Consider the following 10,923-nt stretch of genomic DNA (forward strand, 5'->3'; position numbering starts at 1 on the left):
TGCCCCGCTGGTCAATGGTTTATTCTTGATGAATCTCGATCATGATGTTACACATATTCATAGTGTGAGTACCAAAAGATGTAAGGTTGATAATCATAGTCCCGCATACTTGTGGCACTTCCGCCTTGGTCATATCGGTGTCAAGCACATGAAGAAACTCCATACTGATGGACATTTGGAGTCTCTTGATTTGGAATCATTTGACACATGCGAACCATGCCTCATGGGAAAGATGACCAAGAATCCGTTCTCCAGAACAATGGAGCGAGCAACCAACTTATTGGAAATAATACATACCGATGTAAGGGGTCCAATGAGCGTTGAGGCTCGCGGCGGCCATCGTTATGTTCTGACCCTCACTAATGATTTAAGTAGATATGGGTATGTCTGCTTAATGAAGCACAAGTCTGAAACCTTTGAAAGGTTCAAGGAATTTCAGAGTGAGGTGGAGAATCAACGTGACAATAAAATAAAGTTTCTACGATCTGATCGTGGAGGAGAATATTTGAGTCACGAGTTTGGCACACACCTAAGGAAATGTGGAATTATTTCACAACTCATGCCGCCTAGCACACCGCAGCGTAACGGTGTGTCTGAACATCGTAATCTCACTTTATTGGATATGGTGCGATCTATGATGTCTCTTACTGATTTACCGCTATCATTTGGAGGATATACATTGGAAACTGCCGCATTCACTTTAAATAGGGAACCATCTAAATCCATTGAGACGACACCGTATGAATTATGGTTTGGCAAGAAACCTAAGTTGTCATTTCTGAAAGTTTGGGGATGTGATGCTTATGTGAAGAAAACTCAACCAGAGAAGCTCGAATCCAAAGTGGAAAAATGTGTCTTCATATGATACCCTAAGGAAACTATTGGGTATACCTTCTATCTTAGGTGCGAAGGCAAAATATTTGTTGGCAAGAACGGATCCTTTCTAGAGAAAGAGTTTCTCTCGAAAGAAGTAAGTGGGAGGAAAATAGAACTTGATGAGGTATGTAACATCCCAAAATTATAAATTTTGGAATGTTAATATAATTATTAGATTGATTGTTTGTTTGTTTGCTGAGTGATTGAAACTTGTGTGAAATTTGAAACTTTTCGAAACTTTTGAATGGGAGGGAATAAAATGACTTTCCCTTTCTCCGGTGAATTCAAGTTCAAGCTTTTAAAAGCAAAGAGAGAAGATGACATGACTTCTTCAAATATAAAGAATTTGAACGAAGATATTTGCATTGAATTCTTTTGCATTTCCATTCGTATTCTTCGTGCAAGAAATGCCGGGTAATACATTCTAAAGAGCGGAGGAACATGACCCTCAAATACCCGGGCATTTTGAATGTTATTTGCACCCTAAAACTTAGAGGGTCATTTGAAAATTATTTGCAAAAGAAAATAAACCTTTTAGGCAATTTTGTGAAAATAATTTTTTCTAAAGTTTTTATTTTTGCCGTGGAAAAATGCCCATCATTTATATTTTATTTTTCTGGTAATTTTAGTATATAAAAACTCTTTATTCCGAATTGATTTGATTTCCTTTTAACGTTTTAGTTTCCTAGTTTTGAAAATAGGAATAGAATCACTTTTATTAGGAAATAGGAGGTGGCCCATTAAGAGCTTCCAAATTTGGCCCAACAGAGGATCATCTCCTACCTCTCTCTCCCTCACGTCACACAGAAACCTTCCATCCATGGAGAGGAGATCCCCACCTCCGGGATTCGCGAAGCCCTTTCCTTCCCGGCGCCTCCCGGCGCCTCCCGTCGCCTCTATAAGAAGCCCCACGTCCTCCTCGTTCCATTCCCGTTGAAACCGCCGCCTCTCCTCGCCTCTAGCTCGCGCACCCCTCGCCGGAGTTGTCATCGGAAAACTTGCCAGGAGCTCCCCACCTTCGGCCCCTGCACCCACCTCGCTGCACCCCTCCACCAGCAGTTTTTCCACCACCTCGCCGCACCCCTCCACCCCCCTCCACCGCCCCCTGCTGCCCCTTCTCCACCTCCCCATCGCCATTGCCACGAGCAGCAGCAGCCAGCAGTTTTTTTTTTCTCCACCTCGCCCCTCCCCCTTGCAGCTCCACCTCGCCCCCCAGGGAAGCCCCCACTGCCACCCCTTCCCCTTTCGCCCCCCCCCCCCTTCCCCACCCCTCCCCGGCCCCTCCCCACCCCACCGGCACCCCCACCCAGCCCCTCGGCCACCATAGCCAGCGAGGAAGCTCTCCCAGCCGAAGGTAACTCCCTCCTCTTCTCTGTTTTTTTTCTTTTGTTTTGTAACCCTTAGATCTTTGTTCTAGGGTGTAGATTAGATCCTACATAACCTTTCGGTTTAGTTTAGAAAACCAACGGTTTTTAATTCACTTATTCTTTTAGCCAGCAGGTTTTGCTTAGCCTCGGCCGTTTGCTCCTAGTCTTGAAACAAACAGCACCCGCAGCCTATAGCAACTTGCCACGTGTACCCCTATTAGTTAGCTAGTTATCTTCAGTTTTTCTGTCTAAACTGCAAAAACAGAAAGTTTCTGTTTTTGTTTTGGCCACAACTTTTCATCCCGAAGTCCAATGACATTGATTCTTTTTTCCAGTAGCTCACAAATTTCCTGTAGTTTTTAAAAACATATAATTTGTCTATGTTTGAAATTTTCAAATATAAGTTAGATCAGATTTAGTTTAAACCTTGTTTTGCCTATTCCAGGAGTTTAAAAATAGCTTTTAATTTTATTCCTTTTGGTACTGATCACTAGTGATCTTATGTATCAGTGGTAAAAATTTCAGATTTGTTTGAGTATATTAGCTCACTGTTTCATGTGAAACAATTTCTGTTTCACCTCTTTTAGGATTTCGGCTAATTCCTTTTCTACTTTTGTTTTCAAATATTTTCTTTATTATTTCAGAAACATTATTGTTTTGTTTATGTTAATTAACAGTAGTTTTGCAACAAGTTCTTATTTTAGTTTTATTTGTTTTCATGAAATCAATTCTAGTTCCTTAGTAACTTGCAATTGTTTTCCACATTGTTTCAAATCCCGTTTGGGAATACTTTCAAAAAGTTTTGTGAAAAATATTTTATTTTATCTTAGTTAAACTTCTATCTTAGTTCCTTGTTATTATTTTCTGTTAGACAAAAACTATTTAGTGTTTGACGAAGTAGAAGACTCCCTAGTCTTATTTGAAGTTTCTTTCGGATTCTTATTCGCTCTCTTTCTTTTGTTTTGATTGCTAGAATGATTGCTAGTATGAGTGCTTATGTGAATGATATGTTTGCTATATAGATTTCATCGGAGAGTGACGAGTAGTCTATCAAGTTATTTTCTCGAGGAATTCTTCTTCGTCAACATCACCAGGCAAGTCACTTTGATCATACTATCACCTATGTTTTATGCATCGTAGTTCTACCATCCTATGCCCAATTGCATGCTGCCTAGGTACTTGGAAACTTTAGTATAAGTTGTAGTATCCTGTGGTAGGCACACAACAACCCCGATACTTGGCCCCGGGACGACAATTTCTTAATGCTATGCTTGAGTAGACGGGTTATCGGTTGAGTGTATATCACGAGTGATGCGAGGTTGATATAATAATCAAGACCGGCTAAGACAAGATTTTCAAGACCTCGGACGCAATGCAACTCTGGGTGAAGGACGGTTGATCGGCTCCCTGGAGAACCCAGTGGATGCCCGGGATGCTGGAGAGGCCATGTCATCCTGCGGAAAGCTTCACCCAGGCTCAAAGAGATGGACGGATATTTTCAAGACCCAAGGCTTACCTGCACAGCCACAAGTCATTATGGGCTCTGGCTTGGTTGGACAACGCGGCGACTCTGGACAGGCGGTGCTAGCAGATGTAGACGAACGGTAGGAATGGATGGGCACCGACAGGGATTCAGAGGGACCCGTTGAAAGACCATGTTTTGATCATCCGGTCTTCAAATGCCCTGAAGTGCGAGGACATACACGGAGGCGATCAAATCTTGTGGGGGACGTGTGCAAAACTCTGCAGAGTACTCAAACCTAATCGATTAGCCGTGTCCACGGTCATGGACAACTTGAGCCAAAGGAACTGAGGTTATCTGGATTTCTCAACACCATTATATATATTTGATGAGGGTAATATTGACAACTCGGGTACGAGAACTGGTTGGCGGAACCATCTCGTTAACAACCAACAATGTAGTAACATTTTGCTTTTAGCCCTCTCTTGATGTAGGAGAAAACTTGCTTTTCGCTAAATACTTATAGCCCCACCTGCCATATATGCATATAGTATAGATGATTACTTTTCACCCCTCTCTTATGTGACTTGCCGGCATATTCAATATGCTGACCTACACGGCTGCAACGTCTTATGTTGCAGATATTTTCTTTGACGAGTAAGAGTACGATTCAGGGTTACGGTCTACACTCAACTTGCCGTTGGTGTTTATTGGGACTCCACTCCCTTGACCGCGTCCGCTGAGATAATTAAGGTATATATCAGTTTTACGCTATTTACATGTGATTGCACTTTGATATATACATTGATGTACTATGTGTGCCAGCATACTGATCCAGGGATGGCACAGAAACACAGAGGCTTGACTCGTCTTGAGTCGGGTCGCTACAAGGTAATTGTACCTCCTCTCGAACCGGAGAGTAGCACAGCACAAGAAAATGTTTCTGAGGTGCGTGCATCGGCTAGAGAAGCAGTTAATGATGATGATCATGAAACTTCAGATCAATTTGCTTTTGAACCTTGAAGGTCCACAAGGACACGTTCTACACCAGAGTGGTACGGCAACCCGGTCATGGAGATCATGTTGTTGGACAACAGTGAACCTTCCAACTATGAAGAAGCGACGACGAGCCCGGATTCCAATAAATGGCTTGAGGCCATGAAATCCGAGATAGGATCCATGTATGAGAACAAAATATGGACTTTGGTGGATTTGCCCGATGATCAGTGAGCCATAGAAAATAAATGGATCTTTAAGAAGAAGACTCGCGTGGATGGTAATGTGATCATCTATAAGGCTCGACTTGTTGCTAAGGGTTATCGACAAGTTCAAGGGATTGACTATGATGAGACCTTCTCACCCATAGCGATGTTGAAGTCGGTCCGAATAAAGTTAGAAGTTGCCGCATTTTATGATTATGAAATCTGGCAAATGGACGTCCAAACGGCATTCCTGAACGGCCTTCTTAAGGAAGAATTGTATATGATACAGCCGGAAGGTTTTGTTGATCCTAATAATGCTGACAAGGTATGCAAGCTCCAGCGCTCCATCTATGGGCTTGTGCAAGCAACTCGGAGTTTGAACATTCATTTTGATGAGGTGATCAAAGCGTTTGGGTTTGTACAGACTTATGGAGAAACCTGTTTTTACAAGAAAGTGAGTGGGAGCTCTGTAGCATTTCTCGTATTATATGTGGATGACATATTGTTGATGGGAAATGATATAGAACTATTGGAAAGCATAAAGGCCTATTTGAATAAGAGTTTTTCAATGAAGGGCCTTGGAGAAGCTGCTTACATATTAGGCATCAAGATCTATAGAGATAGATCAAGACGCCTCATAGGTCTTTCACAAAGCACATACCTTGACAAGATATTGAAGAAGTTCAATATGGATAAGTCTAAGAAGGTGTTCTTGTCTTTATTACAAGGTGTGAGGTTGAGTACGACTCAACGCCCGACCACGGCAGAAGATAGAGAAAAGATGAGTACCGTCCCCTATGCTTCAGCCATAGGCTCTATTATGTATGCCATGTTGTGTACCAGACCTGATGTGAACCTTGCCATAAGTTTGGTAGGGAGGTACCAAAGTGATCCAGGAGTGGATCACTGGACAACAGTCAAGAACATCCTTAAGTACCTAAAAAGGACTAAAGATATGTTTCTCGTTTATGGAGGTGCCGAAGAGCTCGTCGTAAAGGGTTATGTTGATGCTAGCTTCGAAACAGATCCGGATGACTCCAAGTCACAAACCGGATACATGTATATTTTGAATAATGGGGCAGCTAGCTGGTGCAGTTGTAAGCAAAGCGTCGTGGCGGCATCTACATGTAAAGCGGAGTACATAGCTGCTTCAGAAGCAGCACAGGGAGGAGTCTGGATGAAGGAGTTCATCACCGACCTAGGAGTGATTCCCAGTGCGTCGGGTCCAATGACTCTGTTCTGTGATAACGCTGGTGCTATTGCCATTGCCAAGGACCCAAGTTTTCACAAGAAGAGCAAGCACATCAAGCGCTGCTTCAACTCCATTTGTGGATACATCCAGGATGGATATATAGATATTTGTAAAGTACACACGAATCTGAATGTTGCAGATCCGTTGACTAAACCTCTTCCACGAGCGAAACATGATCAGCACCAGAACTCTATGGGTGTTCGATTCATCAAAATGTAACTAGATTATTGACTCGAGTGCAAGTGGGAGACTGTTGGAAATATGCCCTAGAGGCAATAATAAAGTGGTTATTACTATATTTCCTAGTTCATGATAATTGTCTATTATTCATGCTATAATTGTATTAACCGGATACCGTAATACATGTGTGAATATATAGATCACAATATGTCCCTAGTGAGCCTCTAGTTGGCTAGCTCGTTGGTCAATAGATGGTCATGGTTTCCTCATCATGGACATTGGATGTCACTAATAACAGGATCACATCATTGGGGAATGATGTGATGGACAAGACCCAATCCTAAGCATAGCACTAGATCGTATTGTTCGTCTACTAAAGATTTTCTAATGTCAAGTATAATTTCCTTAGACCATGAGATTGTGCAACTCCCGGATACCGTAGGAGTACTTTGGGTGTATCAAATGTCACAACATAACTGGGTGATTACAAAGGTGCACTACATGTATTTCCAAAAGTGTTTGTTGGGTTGGTAGGAATTGAGACTGGGATTTGTCACTCCGTGTGACGGAGAGGTATCTCTCGGCCCACTCGGTAATACATCATCATAATGAACTCAATGTGACTAAGGAGTTAGCCACGGGATGATGCGTTACAGAATGACTAAAGAGACTTGCCGGCAACGAGATTGAACAAGGTATAGGGATACCAACGATCGAATCTCGGGCAAGTATCATACTGGTAGACAAAGGGAATTGCATACGGGATTGATAGAATCCCCGACATTGTGGTTCATCCGATGAGATCATCGTGGAACATGCAAGAACCAACATGGATATCCAGACCCCGCTGTTAGTTATTGACCGGAGAGGTGTCTTGGTCATGTCTGCATGGTTCCGGAACCCGTAGGGTCTACACACTTAAGGTTTGATGACACTAGGTTTATTATGGGAATAGTATATGTGGTTACCGAAGATTGTTCGTAGTCCCGGATGAGATCCCGGACGTAACGAGGAGTTCCAGAATGGTCCGGAGGTAAAGATTCATATATAGGAAGTGGAGTTTTGATCGCCGGAAGAGTTTCGGAGATCACCGGTAATGTACCAGGAGGGAAGGGTTCCGGGGGTCCACTAGGAAGGGCCACCAGCCCCAAAGGGGTACGTGGGCTGAAAGTGTATGGGAACCAGCCGCTAAGTGGGCTGATGCGCTACCCACCGCAGCCCAAGGCGCACAAGAGGGAAGGGTGGGCTAACCCTAGGCGTGGTGGGCTTGCCTTAGGTGGCAAGCCACCCTAGGGCGCCACCTCCTCCACCCTTGGTCGACCCCCCTTTCCCACCTAGGGCTGACTCACCACCTAGGGTGGAAACCCTAGGGGTGGGCACCCTCCTCTCTCTCCTCCTATATATAGTGGATGGTTTTGGAGCTGCAAACAACACAATTCCACCTCTCCACCGCGTAGCCCTACTCCTCCTCCACCTCGTCCTCCGTAGAGCTTGGCGAAGCCATGTCGGAATACCACGCAACTCCACCGTCACCACGTCGTCCTGCTGCCGGAGCTCTCCCTCAACCTCTCCTCCCTCATTGCTGGATCTAGGCGTTGGATACATCACCGGGCTGCACGTGTGTTGAATGTGGAGGCGCCGTTGTTCGGCGCTTAGATCGGAATCCACCGCAATCTAAATTGCTGCTAGTACGACTCCATCAACCGTGTTCTAGCAACGCTTCTGCTTAGCGATCTTCAAAGGTATGAAGATGCTCTACTCCATTGCTCGTTGTTGGTTTCTCACAGATAGATCCTTGTGAAGCGTACGAATTGTTTTGAAATTACTACATTCCCCAACACCCCTCTCATCTCAGCCTAGCCCTCTAACATAGCCAAATAGCCCACCTAGCCTAACCCTTTGATTAGAGCCATCAGATCGCGACCCAACGGTCCAAAACGGATGAAATCCACTAACCCTAGACCACATTTCCTATTTAAGTAGCTCTAGCATGCCTATTGTGGAACCCTAGATCCTCTCCCAGAAACCCACACAACCACAGCCTCCTCGCCTACCGCACCCTCCTGCCTCCACCGTGCCAAGCACGCGGAGCTCATATCCGGCCTGCCCTGGGCCCGGATCGAGGTGTCGCCGACGCCCGTAGCACCAGCCACCTTGTGCCCGAGCGGGAGGAGCCCGAGCTCCCTGCCACACGCCCGAGTGTGTCGTTGCCTCGCCTCCATTTCCGTCAGCCGCCAGCGAGCCTCGCCACCGCCAGACCTCCCCTGGTCGTAGTGCCCCGCATCCCGTCCTCTATTCCCTGCCTGCTCTCTTTCTCCCTCTCATGTTGTCTCTTCCCTCGTGTTCGCAGGAGCCGTTGCCGGAGGTTGCCATGCTCTCGGGATGGGCTGCCGCCGCTGGGAATGGGACCTCCGTGCGTGGATCCGTCTAAATCTAGCCGACCCCCGTCGATTCCCGTCTCCACATCGCTGGAGTAGGCCCCAAGCGCCGCCACCTCCTCTGGTGCGTGGGAGGAGAAAATGACCACATCTCGCGAGCGTTGACCCCGCATTAGGCCAGCTCGCCCGCTCGAGCGCCAACTGGTCTGGCCTCCCTTCGCGTGGCCCAGCACCCCATCTGGCCTGCTTCGCCTCGCCGGCCTGGCCACAGCCAAGCCCAGCGCGGCCTCCTCCGCTGGCCCATCCCGCGTCCTCGGCCCAGCTACAGCACCGGCCCAAGCCACGTCAGTTCGTCTACTTCATGGATTCGTTCTTCTTCCAAGCGGGATCATAGGCAAGATGATCATTTCCCTAGATACCATTACTATCATTGCCATGATAGTTGTCTCATTTCTTTCACTGTGTCTTGCTGCCTACCACTTAAATGTTAGCCTCCCAACATTGCCATGAAAAGCCTCTAACCTTTCCAAAACCCAGCAAACCATTGTTTTCCTATGTTACCGCTTGCTCGGCCTTTTAGGAGCTTTGCTAGTTGCAGGTGCAGTTCCTTCCATGTGAAAACATGGGTACCTTTATATATCACCATATTATTGTTATTTAATTTAATACACCTATATACCTGGTAAAAGGCGGAAGGCTTGGCCTTTGGCTCGGTGTTTTGTTCCACTTTTGTCGCCTTAGTTTTGGCTACCGGTGTTATGTTCCATAAATGAGCGCTCCTAACATGCTTGGGGTTGTTATGGGGACCCCCTTGATTTTTTGTTTGGGATAAAACTCTTCCGGCAAGGCCAACATTGGTACTATCTTTGCCCAACATAATAATACCGAACACAGTTAGTAATGCATAGGGAGTAAGCGCTACCCTTGGATTAGTTTAACATAATACAAGGGGGCAGTGTTGATGGTGTTGGTCCCAAACGGGTAGACTATAGGGCCACCACAGATAAACTTGAGATTTGGTTTTATTCGTTGTGTGACCCATCCGGTCATGCCTTGAGAACGAGATATGCGGCTCCTATCGGAATTGTCGGCACGTCGGGCAGCCTTGCTGGATTTGTTTTACCATTCTCGAACATCTTGTGTGAGGTATTCCAAGGATACTTTGTGATATCTCGAGGTCGAGGTTTTCCCCCTCGAATCCGAGGAGATCATAGGTTTCCCGCGTTTGAGGTTTCGGACGCATCGTGTGCTAGTTTGTGATGGACTATTTGGAGCATCCCTGCAGGGTTAAATCTTATGGAAAGTCATGCCCCGATTATGTGGCAAACTTGGAAACCTTGTTTAACATCCGGTTCTAGATAACTTGAAGTGAACTTAATTAAAATATGCCAACTGCGTGCGTAACCGTGACTGTCTCTTCTCGTGAGTACTACATACACAACAGGATACGGTGGGGTTATGTTTGACGTAAGTAGGTGTTCAGGATCACTCTGTGATCATTATTAAGTTCTCACCCGTTTATGCATAGATCACTCCCCTCTTATTCTTATACTCGTAAGTTATCCACTCATATAAATGCTTAGTCGCGTGTTGCAGCCTCAGCACTTAACTATGCCTCACCCATTAAGCTTCGCTAGTCTTGATACCTTTGGAAATGAGATTGAAGAGTCCCTATGGCTCGCAGATTACTACAACAACAGTTGTAGGTACAGGTAAAGTGATACTTTGACGTGAGCGCGGTGATTGTTCTATTTGGAGTGCCTTCTTCTTCTTCTTCAGCGATCTAGGATGGGTTCCAGGTCGACGGCCCGGGATAGCAACGATGGACGTCGTTCTTTTATCGTTTGTTTCCATCTGTAGTCGGACCCTTCTCTTCTACATGGTGATTGAATATGTGTATTGTGTTGTTCATGTTGTAGCTTGTGGCGAGTGTAAGCCAATTCCATATACTCATCTCTTATATACATGTACTTGTAATGTTATACATTCTTGCAAAATAACGAGATGCACTTCTATCCCTGTGGAGGCCCTCGTGCCCAAAATAAGGATAGGGTCGCATCTTGGGCGTTACAAGTTGGTATCACAGCAGTACCAACCTAGTAGGCCCCTTGATTGATCGAACTTGAGTGGGTCTAGTCTAGTGAAAACTACTTTGAGTCTAGTTATATATCGGAGAGTAGGATTCTTTTTAATCCTCTTCTATCCT

Source organism: Hordeum vulgare, chromosome 2H (assembly GCF_904849725.1).
Source record: "Hordeum vulgare subsp. vulgare chromosome 2H, MorexV3_pseudomolecules_assembly, whole genome shotgun sequence".
Taxonomy (NCBI): domain Eukaryota; kingdom Viridiplantae; phylum Streptophyta; class Magnoliopsida; order Poales; family Poaceae; genus Hordeum; species Hordeum vulgare.